At 51.5% G+C, this 14,708-nt stretch overlaps 1 protein-coding gene across 4 annotated transcripts in view; it reads left to right on the forward strand.

The window, feature by feature from the left end:
- The window catches only part of TYMP (thymidine phosphorylase), a 490,120-nt gene that overhangs the window by 93,096 nt on the left and 382,316 nt on the right, over positions 1-14,708 (forward strand). Inside the window, exon 1 of one of the 4 annotated variants that reach the window (XM_069629483.1) lies at positions 7,805-8,076. The exons of the other annotated variants lie outside the window; for them this stretch is intronic. The gene's annotated coding sequence lies outside the window, so the exon portion shown is untranslated. Of the gene's footprint in view, positions 1-7,804; positions 8,077-14,708 lie in introns of those variants that run through there. 4 annotated transcript variants of the gene reach the window in all.

The following is a 14,708-nucleotide window of genomic DNA, read 5'->3' on the forward strand; positions in this document are numbered from 1 at the left end:
ATCCCAGGCCCGACTCCTCCTGTACACATCGATCGCACTTCCGCGACTTGATTTTCAGCGGGCCATCCGGCCACGCTGTCCAGCAAGCGCCTGATCCCAGGCCCGACTCCTCCTCTACACATCGACCGGCTCGATTTTCCAGCGAGCTACCAGGCCTACGCCTCCCAGCACATTCCACACCGCGAGCAGCCACGAGACGGCGCCGAACATCATCCAGAGCCCGCCCTCCGCCCTCTCCGAGCAGGAGTGCTGTACGAGGCCCGCGAGACTTTAAAGGTGGGTTTGCCCAATACGCACCCGCACCGCGCAGACCGCGCCCTACAACCACGAAATGAGCTCGCCGCAAGCCCAGCGGCCTCAGGCCCAACAGCCGCCGAACGCCCCTGCAAGCGGCACAGCAACGACGGCTTGGCGCATGCCGCCCCCATTTTCGATGATGCCACAGGCTGACAAAGGCCCACGGTGGGTTGAGTGGCTAGAGGACTTTAACACGTTCATTGATGCAGCGGGGGAAGACAAGTCCCCTCGGCTGCGGAGTATGTTCCTAAATCTGGCGGGCAACGACATAAAAGTCCTCACCAAGACAATTCCTCCCGCAGAGCAAGCTGACTTTCCGACACTGATTGCGGCCATAAACAAGAGGTTGGTCATTGAACCGAACAGGGACTATGAACGTTACATATTCAACCTGTGCACACAGCGAGTTGATGAAACCGTCGACGAATTCATTACCCGACTACGCATAAAAGGGGCCTATTGTCAATTCGAAGCCTTCTCCCTTGACGAAGCCATCCGGCTGAGGGTCATCGAAGGATGTCTGTCTCAAACCCTAAAAAAGCAACTTCTGAAAAAGCCTATCTCCATAGAAGAGGTGAGCCAGATGGCCAGAATTCTAGAGAGAGTGGAGAAGCAGGCAACCCAAATCTCGAACACAGCGTCGACGAGACAGGAGAGAGCAGAAATTGTCGCAGCGATACACACCAGACAAGGGGACAAAGGCGCCAATCCCAACTACGCCATGACGCCGAGGACACAACCCCAATGTTACCGCTGCGGCATGGCCTTCCCACATGCAGGAGCCTGCCCCGCCATATCACAGAGATGTGGCAACTGTGGCAGGGAAGGACACTTCCAGTCGGTCTGTAGAGAAGGCAGACCGTTTCCGACGCAAAAGTTCCCCATCGCCGCACAATTCAAAGCGCCCGTCAGGAACCCCCCATTCCAGACGTACCAACCACGCACATACGCCCAAAACCCACGGAGATACGTTAGAGTAGTCGAAGAAGCATATCCCGTGGACGACGGGCAAGAGCATGAAGGCGAAGAGCAAGTATCCCACATCAGAGACGAGTACGACGGACCTCCGGATCATCTCTCACAGTATGAAGGGGACTCACAAGGGTATCCACAGGAACTGGATCAATTTCACCTGAATGCACACGACGAATACGTGAATCTCATCATGGACGAAAGCGAGGCACGTGAAGCTCCCAAAATACCCGTCGACATAGCAGGCCAGCAGTTCTGTTTCCTTGTAGACTCGGGAGCCACCGTCAACATAATGGGCGAAAAAGAGTTCAACCAGATCACCAATAGACCACCCCTGACACCTTCGGCCTCCAAGATCTACCAATGGGGCGCTGCAAACCCCCTGCAGTCGATTGGATTTTTCAGCCGCCGGCTCATACGTGACAACCAGTCCACGACGACAGACATACATGTCATTCGCAGCCCCACCAAAGGCAGATGCCTACTTAGCTACAGGACGGCGTCATGCCTAGGACTCATTGACATACATGTCGGCGAAAGGGACAGAATACGCTCGACCGACCCGGCATCAGAAACGAGGGACTCAATACTGTTTCTCTCCTCGGCACTCACCAAACCTGAAATGATGTCGAGTGCTGCCATCCAAAAAGAATTTCCTCTCATCTGCAAGGGTCTGGGCCAACTGAAAGGTCCGCCGGTGAAACTCCACATTGATCCCACGATTCGACCGGTCCCTCAACACCCGAGAAGGGTCGGCTTCCATCTGCAGGAGGCAGTGTCAGCAGAACTCAACCAACTCCTGACCGATGGCATAATTGAACCAGCCACGGGCCCGACCCCGTGGGTATCCCCACTGGTCATAGTACCTAAAGAAGGCGGGCGCCTGAGACTCTGCGTTGACATGCGCGTGGCCAATACAGCAATTTAGCGCGAAAGACACCCAGGGCCACGCATCGAAGATATGATAGTGCAACTGAATAAGTCCACCCTCTTCTCGAAATTGGACTTGAACCAAGGCTACCACCAAATGGTTCTTCACCCAGAATCCAGAGGAATCACCACGTTTGCCACCCATGATGGCCTATTCAGATACAGACGCCTAAACTTCGGCATTTCATCGGCGGCGGAAATTTTTCACGAAGCAATCAGACAGATCATACGCCCAATCAAGGGCACGTTGAACTACAGCGATGACATTCTAGTGTTTGGCCGCACCCGAGAAGAGCACGACACCGCCCTTCGAGCCACGTGCAAAGCCATTCAGGATGCAGGCCTCACGTTGAATGTGGAGAAATGCAGATTCAGCAAAAGCAAGTTAAAGTTCTTCGGTCACATCTTCTCGGCTGACGGGATGACGCCGGACCCCGACAAAGTGGCCACCATCTTTGATCTGCAAGCTCCAAAACAGATTGCCGACGTCCGCTCGTTCCTGGGCATGGCCGGATACTGCGCCCGCTATATCCCCCACTACGCCACCATCACGGAACCCCTCCGGAAGTTGCTCCAAAAGGACATGATCTTCGCCTGGACCGCCGAGTGCCAGGAAGCATTTGATTCCATAAAATTGTCCTTGGCCGAGGCACGGAAACTGGCCTATTTCGACCCAGAATGGCACACAGAAATCGTGGTCGACGCGAGCCCGGTAGGTCTCGGGGCCATTCTTGCCCAGACCAATGGCAAGGACGCTCACCCGCGCCACATCGTGGCGTATGCCAGCAGAGCACTCGCGCCCCCTGAGGCAGCATATTCCCAGGCGGAAAAAGAAAGTCTGGCCGCAGTATGGGCATGTGAACACTTTCATAACTTCGTCATCGGGAAACGGTTCACCCTCATCACAGATCACCAGGCCCTCCTGTCGCTGTTCGGAAACCCAAGGACAAAAATGCCCCCCAGGATAGAACGGTGGGGCATCCGGCTACAAGAGTATGATTATCACATCATTCACCGACCGGGGGGTGAGCATAATCCAGCTGACTATCTGTCGAGACACCCCTCTGGGACGTCAACGCCAAGACAAGGTGATATAGAATATATAAACTACGTCACTAACAACGCACTACCTCCGGCGATGTCACTCGAGACGGTAGCGCTCGCAACAGCAGCAGACCCATCCATGGCACTGGCGATTGAACTCACTGAACACAACAAATGGAAAGACTACAAGAGAGCACTATCGTCACACCCAGGAGCAAATCAAGACGAAGTAGAAAGGATTGCAAGGATCCACTCAGAGCTAGCAGTACACGACGGCGCCATACTTCTCAGAGGGTGCAGAATAATAGTCCCATCGGCCCTGAGATCTGAAATCATCAGGACGGCACATGAAGGCCACAGGGGCGCAGACAACACCAAGCGCCAACTGCGACGACACGTATGGTTTCCCTATCTCGACGCCTTAGTCGACCGGTGGGTGAGAAATTGCATGGCCTGCCAATGCACAGCCAGAGAAGAGGCACATGCACCCCTACAAATAACACATATCCCAGAGCGCCCATGGGAAAAGCTCGCAGTAGATTTCTACGGGCCCCCCGAAACAGGAGAATATTTACTTCTATTCATCGATGAACACTCACGATTCCCCATCGTCAAAAGATCACCATCCACAGCATTTGCACACGTAGCGGCAATCTTCGATGAAGTAGTGAGCGAGTGGGGTATACCGGACATGATCAAATCTGATAATGGACCCCCCTTCTGTAGTCATGACTTCTCGAAGTTGGCGAAACATTTGGGGTTTAAGCACCAGAAAATAACGCCCCTCTGGCCTCAAGCAAATGGAATGGCAGAGCGGTTCATGTCATCGATTAAAAAGACAGTACAAAGAGCAAAGCTGGAAAACGTGGATCTCCACCAAGCTCTGTGCAGAATGCTCCGAGACTACAGGAACACGCCGCATGAAGCGACAAACAAGACGCCAGCGGAACTGATGGTAAAATACCTCCCTCTATCTCGGGCCGTGGCGGTAAATACAGATAAAACGATGTAGCTGCAACAAAAGAAGGTGGCCGTGACGTATGATTAGCGGGCGCGCGGCGGTGATCCAGGAAAAAAAAAACGAAGGCAACTGAGGCCCTCAGCAGCCCAAGGAAGCAGGGTGTGGCCATCTGACCCCGGCCGCAGGGGTGAATAAAGATTACTCACTCCAGCCGCAACAAAGGAGCACCAGGCCCGCGGCAGCCACATGAAAAGGGGTGTGGCCTACTATCACCAGAGCCAGCGGATGTGAAGTTAGGGGAAAACAAAGGAACCAGGGGCCAACAAACAACTGCCCCCCTGAAAAATGCTGAAATGACCATTGTGTGGGTGTGCAGCATCTTGATCAGCTGCTGGCATTGGTCCCAGGAGGGAGTAACAACAGGCAATAGTGGATGGCCCCACATTCACTGGCCCACCAGATGTCAACAGGTGAGGCTGTGCCCACCCCAGGACATCACCACAAGGTAAAGGGAGGCCAGAGTGCTCAGTCCTCCACACAGTGAAGGGGGAGGAGCAGACAGGCCGCTCCAGTAGCAACAGAGGGAGCAAACAGTGTAACAGTACTGACGACACCGCTCAAGTACTGGCCTGGGTACTCCATTACCCCTGGGGGCCCATCAGGCAATGAGGTGGGCAGGGCTCACTGTCGAGCAATGACAAGGTAACTACAAGGCCAGAGAAGACCGCAGGCCAGCTGGGGGGGCTGATGGTCTGTGTGCTCCATGTTGGAGATGTTGAGAGCAAAGGGGCCAGTGATATCTAGTGGTGCCCTGGGCTGCATGTGCAGTAGCGGCATAGCAATCAGCCCACTCAATCGGGGATGTGCAGCTAGAGCCCCCCCAACGTGAACTGAGGTCCGGTAGTCGTGGCTGGCCTGCCTGAAAGCAAAAGATCGGAAAAGGGAGGAGGGTTGCAGCTCTCGTGAGTGCTTGTTCGCCCTCAGCCGGGAGCAGCAGCCCCTAAGTGAAGGAAGTGGCCTGTCATCCGGCCACCAACCCAGCATCCTGTCACGGTTTTGCCCACCAGCGAAGGACTAGGCCGATGTGGCCCCTGGGTGTTCCCAGGTGCATCTTTGCCGTCCCTTGAACTCTGAACTGTCCCGAGAACATCCCAATGCAAGGCGGACCGGTATCCTGCGGGCCTGCAAGTGCAGAGAGTGAACCCAGTAGTCGGGATATCTACGGCTGGGAGACCGCAGACCATGGACATGCTGCAAATGGCCCAGCCAAAATGTTGTGTGATGTTGCGCTCATGCGTTTGTGGGTTGGGTAGTAAGGGATTCCAGGTGCGCATGATGGTGGTGTTTTGGTGGTGCAAGATCCACTCACCCAGGTTAATAAAGGGTGTGCTTGCATGTAGAGTTTTCCAACGTGTCACCAGTAGCTTACCGACCCTGACTGTCACCCCTAGGTAACCTGGGCCCCTAACTGTATGAAGATTAGTTGTAGGTGTAGTCCTAGTATTATTGGGTACAGGGTGGTGTGATGCTATTTTGTTTGTTCGTTATGAAAAATGAGGAGTGTTGTATGTCACCCCTCCTGTAGCTCCCAGGACTTGTGTAATAGGTCACATGGTGATCACCTTGTGACCAACTCAATAAATGAGACGAGCCGTTTCCGGCTCGTGAGTCTACCAAAGAGCTGACTCTGGTGTGGTTATTTCGAGCGCCATGCTGGTGCTACACTGAGTGCAGCAGGCCCAATGGCGGGGCCCTGCATGTGGACGGAGCCCTGCTGGGCAACACCGTCCCACCTGAAGGTATTGACCGTGTGACCACGGCTGTCTGGGCAACCCCTGCCTGGATGCCCCCAGAGATGGGGCAGTGGTGAGCTGGGTGCCCCCAGCCCATGTGTACCGCTCCAGTGCTCCGGGGCCCACAGGGAGACCCCTGTGGATTGTCTGCCGTGTGAACGCAGCCCAAGGGTCTCTGTCGGGTGATCCTGACATCAGCTGTGGCCCGCTCCGCTGATCCGGGAGCGGGCCACAACAGCCCCCTCCCCACCCATGCCAGAGAACATATAACATTATATGTTATTTCACATCCGAGGGGAAGGAGCTGATGGGCACACTTGCTTTTTGTTGGGCAGAGAGGCAACGGAAGCCTTTTCTGAAACTAGCAGTTTTAAAGGGTGTTGTATGTATGCATATGTGCAGGGAGGGTGTATGCAATGCATGTGTGAATGAGTGTATGATGTATGGAGGACTGGGTGTGCATGTAAATGAGCAAGTGTATGGTGAATGGGGTGTTTAAATGAGTGAGTAAATGTATAATTGTGGGTGTGCGCTAATGTGTAATGCTGGGCCCCATGCCAGACAACCCTTGGGGTAGAACGCGAGGGCGGATCCTCCACGTTTGCCCCACCCAGTTTCTGAAGTGGCCCCTCCCATCTCCATTTAACCCCCCCATGTAGGTTTCGTTGAGCCCCTAACCACCGTGATAATCTTGCCAAAGGTAATGAAGGCTGTGTCCACGCAAATTCTTAATGAAAATAAAGCATATACACTAGACACAAGTGCATGCCTGCTGGTATTCTCAGAGAACCCCCGGCCTGACATCTTACCACATGCCAGTGGTTTACTGTGCGCAGTAGGGGTAGGTGGAACCAGAGGGATCCGGCCCATGACTCCTTATGCCAACGAACCTTGCAATGCAATGGAGCTGCCCCTCTGAAGGCACGAGCTGAAATGTTACTTTTCATGTGGGCTCTTCGACATTGACACATTGGTGCTTGCAAAACATAACCTGCAAAATAGGCAACAGGCATAAAATACAAGTGACATTGAAAAAACCCAGCTCAAACGGGACTATGACATCTTCGGGTAGATCGCCAAAAACAGGCAACTGTGTGGGGGCCCATTTCAAAATGATGGTTGGTGGGTGGGTGGTGGGGGGAGGGGCTTGCTTAGAATAGAAGACTGTCTGAGGCACCAGTGGGGTGCATACATTATAATGGAGGGAAAGAAAATACAGGCAGGGGTCATGAGATGGCATGCCAGCACAGAACTGAAACACTATGCTCACTGAAAAGATATACATCCTTCTTTGTCAGCATGTGGCTGATGTGTAGGAATCTGCGTTAAAAGGCAGGGAGGAAGTGACGACCTGAAGGGACACAGCAAACGCAGCTTATAAGGCGAGCGCTACAAAGCGTGCATTTAAAGCCCGGGAACGAAAGTAATATAGAAAGCTATGCATATTGCTATAGGACTTCTGACTGCCATCATGGGGGAGTTGCTGGAAGTCCCCGTGAGGCTCGAGGTCCCATGCAACTGAACCATTTGAAAGTTCCTAACGCCGTTTTAAATAGGGCTTCAGTTTATTAAAGGGGTGGGGGCGTTTAGGCATTTCTTTCAACTTTGGCACTTGCAGTATTCAAGTGTCCTAACTGTGCAAGTGGCACAGTCCAGCTGCGACTCGGCAGTGTTCCAGCTCTAAGTCTACGTGGACGTTCTCGGGCGCATTGCCTGCCAATGTATGCTTAATTCTGGCCTCGAGGGGGAGCCAGGCGAGAGGCAGTGGCCCTGGACTTGTGATTTTAGCGGCTTGTTTCTGTTTTCTCCCCTCGAGTACTTGAATTTGGCAGCCGAACTGCGAGGCAGCTCGCAAGAGCTGCGCTGGGAGCCCTGCTGTAGTGAGCACCCGCACTCCCGTGCTGGGCTATGTGTCTGTGAGTGTCAGTGAATTTCCGCACTCCCCCTATGGGATATGACACGGTAACTTAATTTTCCTGCTGGGCTGTGAGACATTAGTCCCCTGCACTTCCTTGATGTGCTGCAGCTTGCGAGGACCGACCTTGGCACCGCGCGACATCGCCAGTGGACTGTGAAACGGTAGGTACCTGCCCCTTCCTTTTCACATGTGAGACAGTGAGCACTTGCACATCTCCGGTGGCCTATGGGACAGCACACACCTGCACTTCTCTTGTTTGCAGTGAGCGTGAGTACTTGCCCTGCTATGCTGAGCTGAGAGTTCCGGCACTTCTGCTTTGGACTGGAAGCATCGCTGCTTTTCCTGTCAACGATTCCTGAACTTATTTGGGCTGTAAAACAGTGAGTGTCTGCACTTCTCCGGTGGCCTCTGGGGCGCTGGCTTGCTGCAGTTCATTGTGGGGACCAGCACATCTTCAGCACACTGTGAGGCTGTGAGTACTTGCACATCTCCTGTGGACCGCGGCAGTCTCAGCACTTTTCACCTAGACTCTTGAGACAGTGAGCACGTGCATATTTCTGGCGGACTGTGAGAAAGGGGGTTGCTGCACTTCTGCTTTGACTTGTGAGGCAGTTCGTTTCTGCACTTTCCCTGTAAAGTGTAAGACAGTGAGTACCTGGTCGGGTTATCTCTGGTGGACTGTGAGATAATGAGTACCTGCACTTCTCCTGTGGCCTGTGCGACAGTAAGTACCTGCACTTTTCATGTGAACTGCGAGCCAGCTAGTGAGGGCATCTACTTTTCTGCTTAGCTTGTGATTGGATGCTGGTCTTTGGGGTACTGACTGCAATGAGGGCATACACCGTTAACATGGACTTTGTTTTCGGATGTGATATAGTGTGCATCCGCTGCTCACTACCAGGTTCTGAAACTGTGAGTGAGGCACACATTCAAGGGGTTATTATCGCGACAGATTTAGTGATTTTTTTTAATCCTTGCAGCCCACCTCGGCACCACTGTCCCCACTCTCTCTTCCCTTGCTGTGCTCTGTCCTGCATCACACCTAGTCCTCCACCCTCAGACCTCCTCACGCTCTCCCTTAGTTGTGGCTCTGTTGGTCTAAGACTGCTGTTTCAAGGTTGTGCTTTTTGGATTGGCACAGGGATAAGAGCGGACACCCCATGGGAATGTATGGCTGTGCCCAGTAGTAGACAGGCACAGAGATGCAGAACCTGTCACCTCTGGGAATGGATGTGCTTATTGGGTTGGCACAGAGATGCAGAACCTGTCACCTCTGTGAATGGATGTGCTTATTGGGTTGGCACAGAGCTGCCGAACCTGTCACCTCTGGGAATGGATGTGCTTATTGGGTTGGCACAGAGATGCAGAACCTGTCACCTCTGGGAATGGATGTGCTTATTGGGTTGGCACAGAGATGCCGAACCTGTCACCTCTGGGAATAGATGTGCTTATTCGGTTGGCACAGGGATATGGAGCCTGTCACCTCTGGTAATGGATGTGCTTATTGGATTGGCACATGGACACGGTGCTTGTCACCTCTGAGAATGGCTGTGCTCAGGAGTAGATTGGCACAGGGATACTGAGCCTGTGATCACTGGGGATACATGTGCGCATTACATAGGCACGGGGATATGGAGCCTGTCACCTCTGGGAATAGATGTGCTTATTGGATTGGCACGCGGATGCAGCACCTGTCACCCTTGGGAAGGGATGTGCTTATTGGATTGGCACATGGATACAGAGCCTGTCACCTCTGGGAATGGATGTGCTGATCAGATTGGCACAGGTATACAGGGCCTGTCACCTCTGGAAATGGGTGTGCTTATTGGATTCGCACAGGCGTACGGAGTCTGTCACCTCTGAGAATGAATGTGCCTGTTGAGTTGGCACAGGGATACAGAGACTGTCACCCCAGGGAAAGGATGTGCCTATTGGATTGGCACATGGATACAGAGGCTGTCACCTCTGGGAATGGCTGTGCTCAGTAGTATATTGGCACAGGGATATGGAGTCTGTCACCTCTGGGAATGAATGTGCTTATTGGATTGGAACAGGGATGCAGATGCTGTCACCTCCGACAATGGATGTGTTCAGTAGTAGATTGGCACACGGAAATAAGGTATGCCACACATGAGCGTGGGTGTGCTTATTGGATTGGCACAAGGGTACAGAGCCTGTCACGTCTGGGAAAAGATGTGCTTATTGGATTGGCACAGGGGTACGGAGTCTGTCACCTCTGGGAATGGATGTGCTCATTGGATTGCACGGAGATATACATCCTGTCCCCTCTTGGTATAGATGTGCTTATTGGACTGGCACAGGGATACAGAGTCTGTCACCTCTGGGAATGGTTGTGCTTATTGGATAGGCATGGATATATGGAGCCTGTCCCCTCCGGGAATAGATGTTCGTATTGTGTTGGCACACAGAAACATAGCCTGTCACCTCTGGCAATGGATCTGCTTATTGGATTGGCACGTGGATACAGGGCCTGTCACCCCTGGGAAGGGATGTGCTTATTGGATTAGCACAAGTGTACAGAGCCTGTCACCTTTGGGAAGGGGTGTTCTTGTTGTATTGGCACGGGACGCAGAGCCTGTCAACCTCTGGGAATGGATGTGTTTATTGGTTTGACATGAGGACACGGAGCCTGTCACCTCTGGGAATGGATGTGCACAGGGATACGGAGCGTGTTACCTCTAGGGATATATGTGCTTGTTGGATTGGCACGGGTATACAGAGCCTATCGCCTCTGGCAATGGATGTGCTTTTTTGGATTGGCACAGGGATACAGAGTCTGTCACCTGTGGGAATGGATGTGCCTATTGGATTGGCACGGGACGCAGAGCCCGGCATCTCTGAGAATTGATGTGTTTATTGGATTTTCATGGGGATACAGAGCCTGTCATCCCTGGGAATGGATCTGTGTGGATTGGCACGGGCACACAGAACCTGTCCTCTCTGGGAATGGCTGTGCTGAGTAGTAGATTTGCCCTGGGATAGGTTGCTGGGCACTTCTAGGAAACTCGTTGTTCTTGCCCTTCTGGGCTGAGGATCTGTGTGTTCCAGTTGGGGACAACACCTGAGCAAGGAGGGGCATGGCCTGACACTGCTGCCAGCCTCCATCATGCACCCCAAGTTGGGAGAAGCCAGAGGGTGGACCCCAACCCTCTCAACCCTAAGTCTCAAGGTTCCCAGAATCCTTTGCTCTTATGCAAATAACGGGGTTTGTCAGCGGACCCTGCCCCAACAAAGCACAACTATCAGGCCCACATCCTTGCTGTGTATGGAGTGAGCAAGATGCAGAGTGGGTAGAAAGAGGGCATCTGATAGAGGTGGGGTGCAGCTGGAGAGGAGGGAAAGAAGGCAGGGCCACTCCTCGGGAGCCTCTCTCCATTTCTAACCAAGGCCTGCTATTTCATAACCTCTTCTCCCATGTTGTGCCTTCTATCGAATCCTGACTTGCGATCATGATGGCCCCAGAACTTTCACTCCCCCCTTCACCCTCATGGTGTCTGTCCCACGGAGAGCTGCGCCTGGAGGCGCTTCGGTTTGTAGTGTCCCTGCGTCACATGCCCATGTCCCTTACTGCTCAGCCTAAGAAATTGAGGGGGTCCCTCATTTGGGGGCGTGGCTTGCATGATGGGCGTGGCCTGAAAAGTATACACACCATAGTAAGGTACCCAAATAAATATATGTGTAAGCATTTATATATTTGTGTGCGTACCTTACTATGGTTTGTGCACTTTTCAAGCCTTCTATTTTAAACACAGAAATATGTAACATATTTATATGTTTATAAAAGATGGCTTGACAAGTGCACAATTCAATCCATCTCCTAAAAGCTTTGCCCAAAGCCGGAGACGTCTTTGTCCGTCAGCAAAGCTGTATAAAAGATGGCTTGAATTGTGTACTTTTCAAGCCATCTTTTAAAAACCTCAAAATATGTCACGCAGTCCCCAGGTTTGCCGAGGGTCAAAGATGCCTCAGTGACCTGGGGAGGGTGAAACAAAAGGACAGTAACTTCCTCTGGTGACCCCTCGTGCGAGGCTGGCTGGCTCTTCTGTCAGCTAGCCTGACTCAATGGCGGGGTGCATTCCCGCCGCGGCTGCGGCCGTGGCAGGATAATGTGTCCCGCCGTGATGTGGTGGGACTGTGGGCACACAGCCGGGCCATGGCTCAGCACCACTTTTTGGAGACTGCCGGTGCCCGCCCCCGGCTGGCCCTGACCCACTTAAAGCACTGGAGGGATGGGCGCAAGAATATTGAACCAATTATTTTGTTGCGTTTGATGTGGTCTGAAAGATCTGTGGGAACGTTCGGGATAGCTCTGCTGTCAGAGGCCATTGCCCATGCAATCTCAATAATCTGATGGGAAGCTCTACATCCTGCGATTGCAGCCTGCCAGATCTGAGGGGTAGCTTTGCTTCCTCAGTACTGGGACTGTAAGGTCTGTGGAACCCACTGGATATTGCTGTTGCCTGAATATGTAGAATCTGTGTAACCCAGGGCTTGAAGTGGGGCAGGGGCTCGCTCGGAAGCACCCTGGGAGTCTTCAAAAATGACTGCCAAGCCGGGACTCTCTGTCCGCTACTTACAAGGACCGGGCACACATTCTCCTGAACACACATCGAGTCTGAACGGACACTTCAGGAGATGTACTAGCTGTAAAAGGGCACTTTTAGGGAAGTGAGAAGTCGTCATCTGCACAAGCAGAATTCCAAGCCTCACGCCCAAGAGCTGAGCGGTCCAAATGCGTATAGATTTCTATAGTTTGCTGACTTTTTTTTATTAGAGTGAGTTCTGTGAAAAATGAAATGAGCACTAAGCTCAGTGTATTATGCCTGGCTCACTACCATGGAGATATATATATATATATACACACAAAAAAAACTTTGTTAACGGGAAGTTATGGTTAAGTTGCCCTACCAAAAACCTGTACACTTCACTAAAAAACTTTTTCAAACGTGCCATTATGGTTCAAAGTAAAACCGAGAAACATCTGAAATTCACCAGTTGTTGTTGGCTAAGCACCCACACCTGCCATCACCACTCTGCACTGCTAACACTAACATCCAGGACATGAAAGATGGCATCACAAATGTCATTGATGACATCATTGACGACATCACATGTTTAGCCCCTTTGTTTTTGTTCACTGCCATATATATATATATATGTATATTCAGTAAAAAAACGTTGTTAAAGGGTCGTTATACTTCACAGTAAAACTGACAAACACTTCACATTCGCTAATTATGGTAACCTAAACAACCATAACTCGCTCCACCTACGTGGATTGCTAAGACTAACACCAAGGACATCAAAGATGACATGACAAATGTCATTGATGCCATCACCTTATCAATGCTATTTTTTTCGACCCTTTCATTCCGTGAATTTCTTCAAAGGTTTCCCTTTCGCTCAAGGTCAAAAAACAATTGCCCCTTATACGTTCACTCGGATGCGCGGGCGTATTGACCGTCCAACCAAAAAAGAAACCCATATGACCTTCACTCAGAAGCCAAATACATTCTTACTTTGCATCAACATATTGAAATTCAGTTATGAGAATCGCTACTCCCATACACCTCCAGAATCGCTGTTCCCAATAAAGAGTGCAGATGGTGGCTTTAGTTTTGAAAACTTAGGAGGCCAGTCTGATGGCAATATTATTCAAAAAACATTTTAACCCACACGCACTAATTCGTAATGGTACAGTGAGCACGAACTTAAAAGATAGGGGGAGCACCGAAGAAAGGTAACGTACTTAACGCTGTTCCACAACCAATCAGGCAAAGCGCCACATGTTTGCGGGCACAAACCTTTTCCCCCATTCAGTCTAAGGGGAAAAGAGACGTTTTGAGAAACCCCCACCTTATAACTTCCCCCCTGCACTAAACATCACCAACTGTCCAAAGAAATTCAGAGTGTCTGATATTTTCTTTGTGCAAACTTTGGTGAGGAAGCGTTCAAGTGGAGCACAGTTATAAGGCACCCAAAAAGTGCTCTTCCTATGCACACAGCAACTTCACCATAACAACACAGCCACTAACGTGCCGGTCTAATATGCTACAATGGTTGTGGGCAAGACCTAGAGATGTGGATGTAGGTCCATAAATATTTGAATGTATGGGTGTACATTGGCTTATAACTCCACTGCTTATAAGGTCGTTCCTGGGTGCATGGCCTTCGGCCATGTACCCAAGGCTGTACACCCTCACCAGAACCATCTGACTGCTAAGCTATAGTACGGGTGTATGCATTGCTAAAATGTGATGTTTCAGTGCTTATAACTTTGGCCGACTGTACACACTCCCCACAACCATCTAATCGATAATCAATACTACAGGTGTATCCATGGGTGTGACATGCTGCAGTGGTTGTGGCCAGGGCCTACAGTCTTGGAGGTATGGCCTTTGGCCTACAGCCTACGGCCATGCATCCAAGACTCTAGGTCCTGGCCACAACCACCGCAGCATGTCACACCCATGTCGGCGTACTAATAAATAGCACACCCATAGGAAAAAATAATGTAAAAACGACATGTACGCAATTGTAATGGTGGCTAACACCACACGTGTCCTTACAACAGTGTCAAGGTACCTGTACACAGCACGGTCTGAAATACTACCCTTATTAGACCACTCATTTTCTACATGTACAAACATCCCAAACAAGGTGGCCATAGAGAATACATCATTGACACCTGCCGCCCAAACAAGTACAGTATTTCACCCATCTCTTACTCTCTGAACCTCCCAAAGCACTGTAGGAGATCAAAATAGATTCC

This window comes from Ambystoma mexicanum, chromosome 12 (genome assembly GCF_040938575.1).
Source record: "Ambystoma mexicanum isolate Mex_15411 chromosome 12, UKY_AmexF1_1, whole genome shotgun sequence".
NCBI lineage: Eukaryota > Metazoa > Chordata > Amphibia > Caudata > Ambystomatidae > Ambystoma > Ambystoma mexicanum.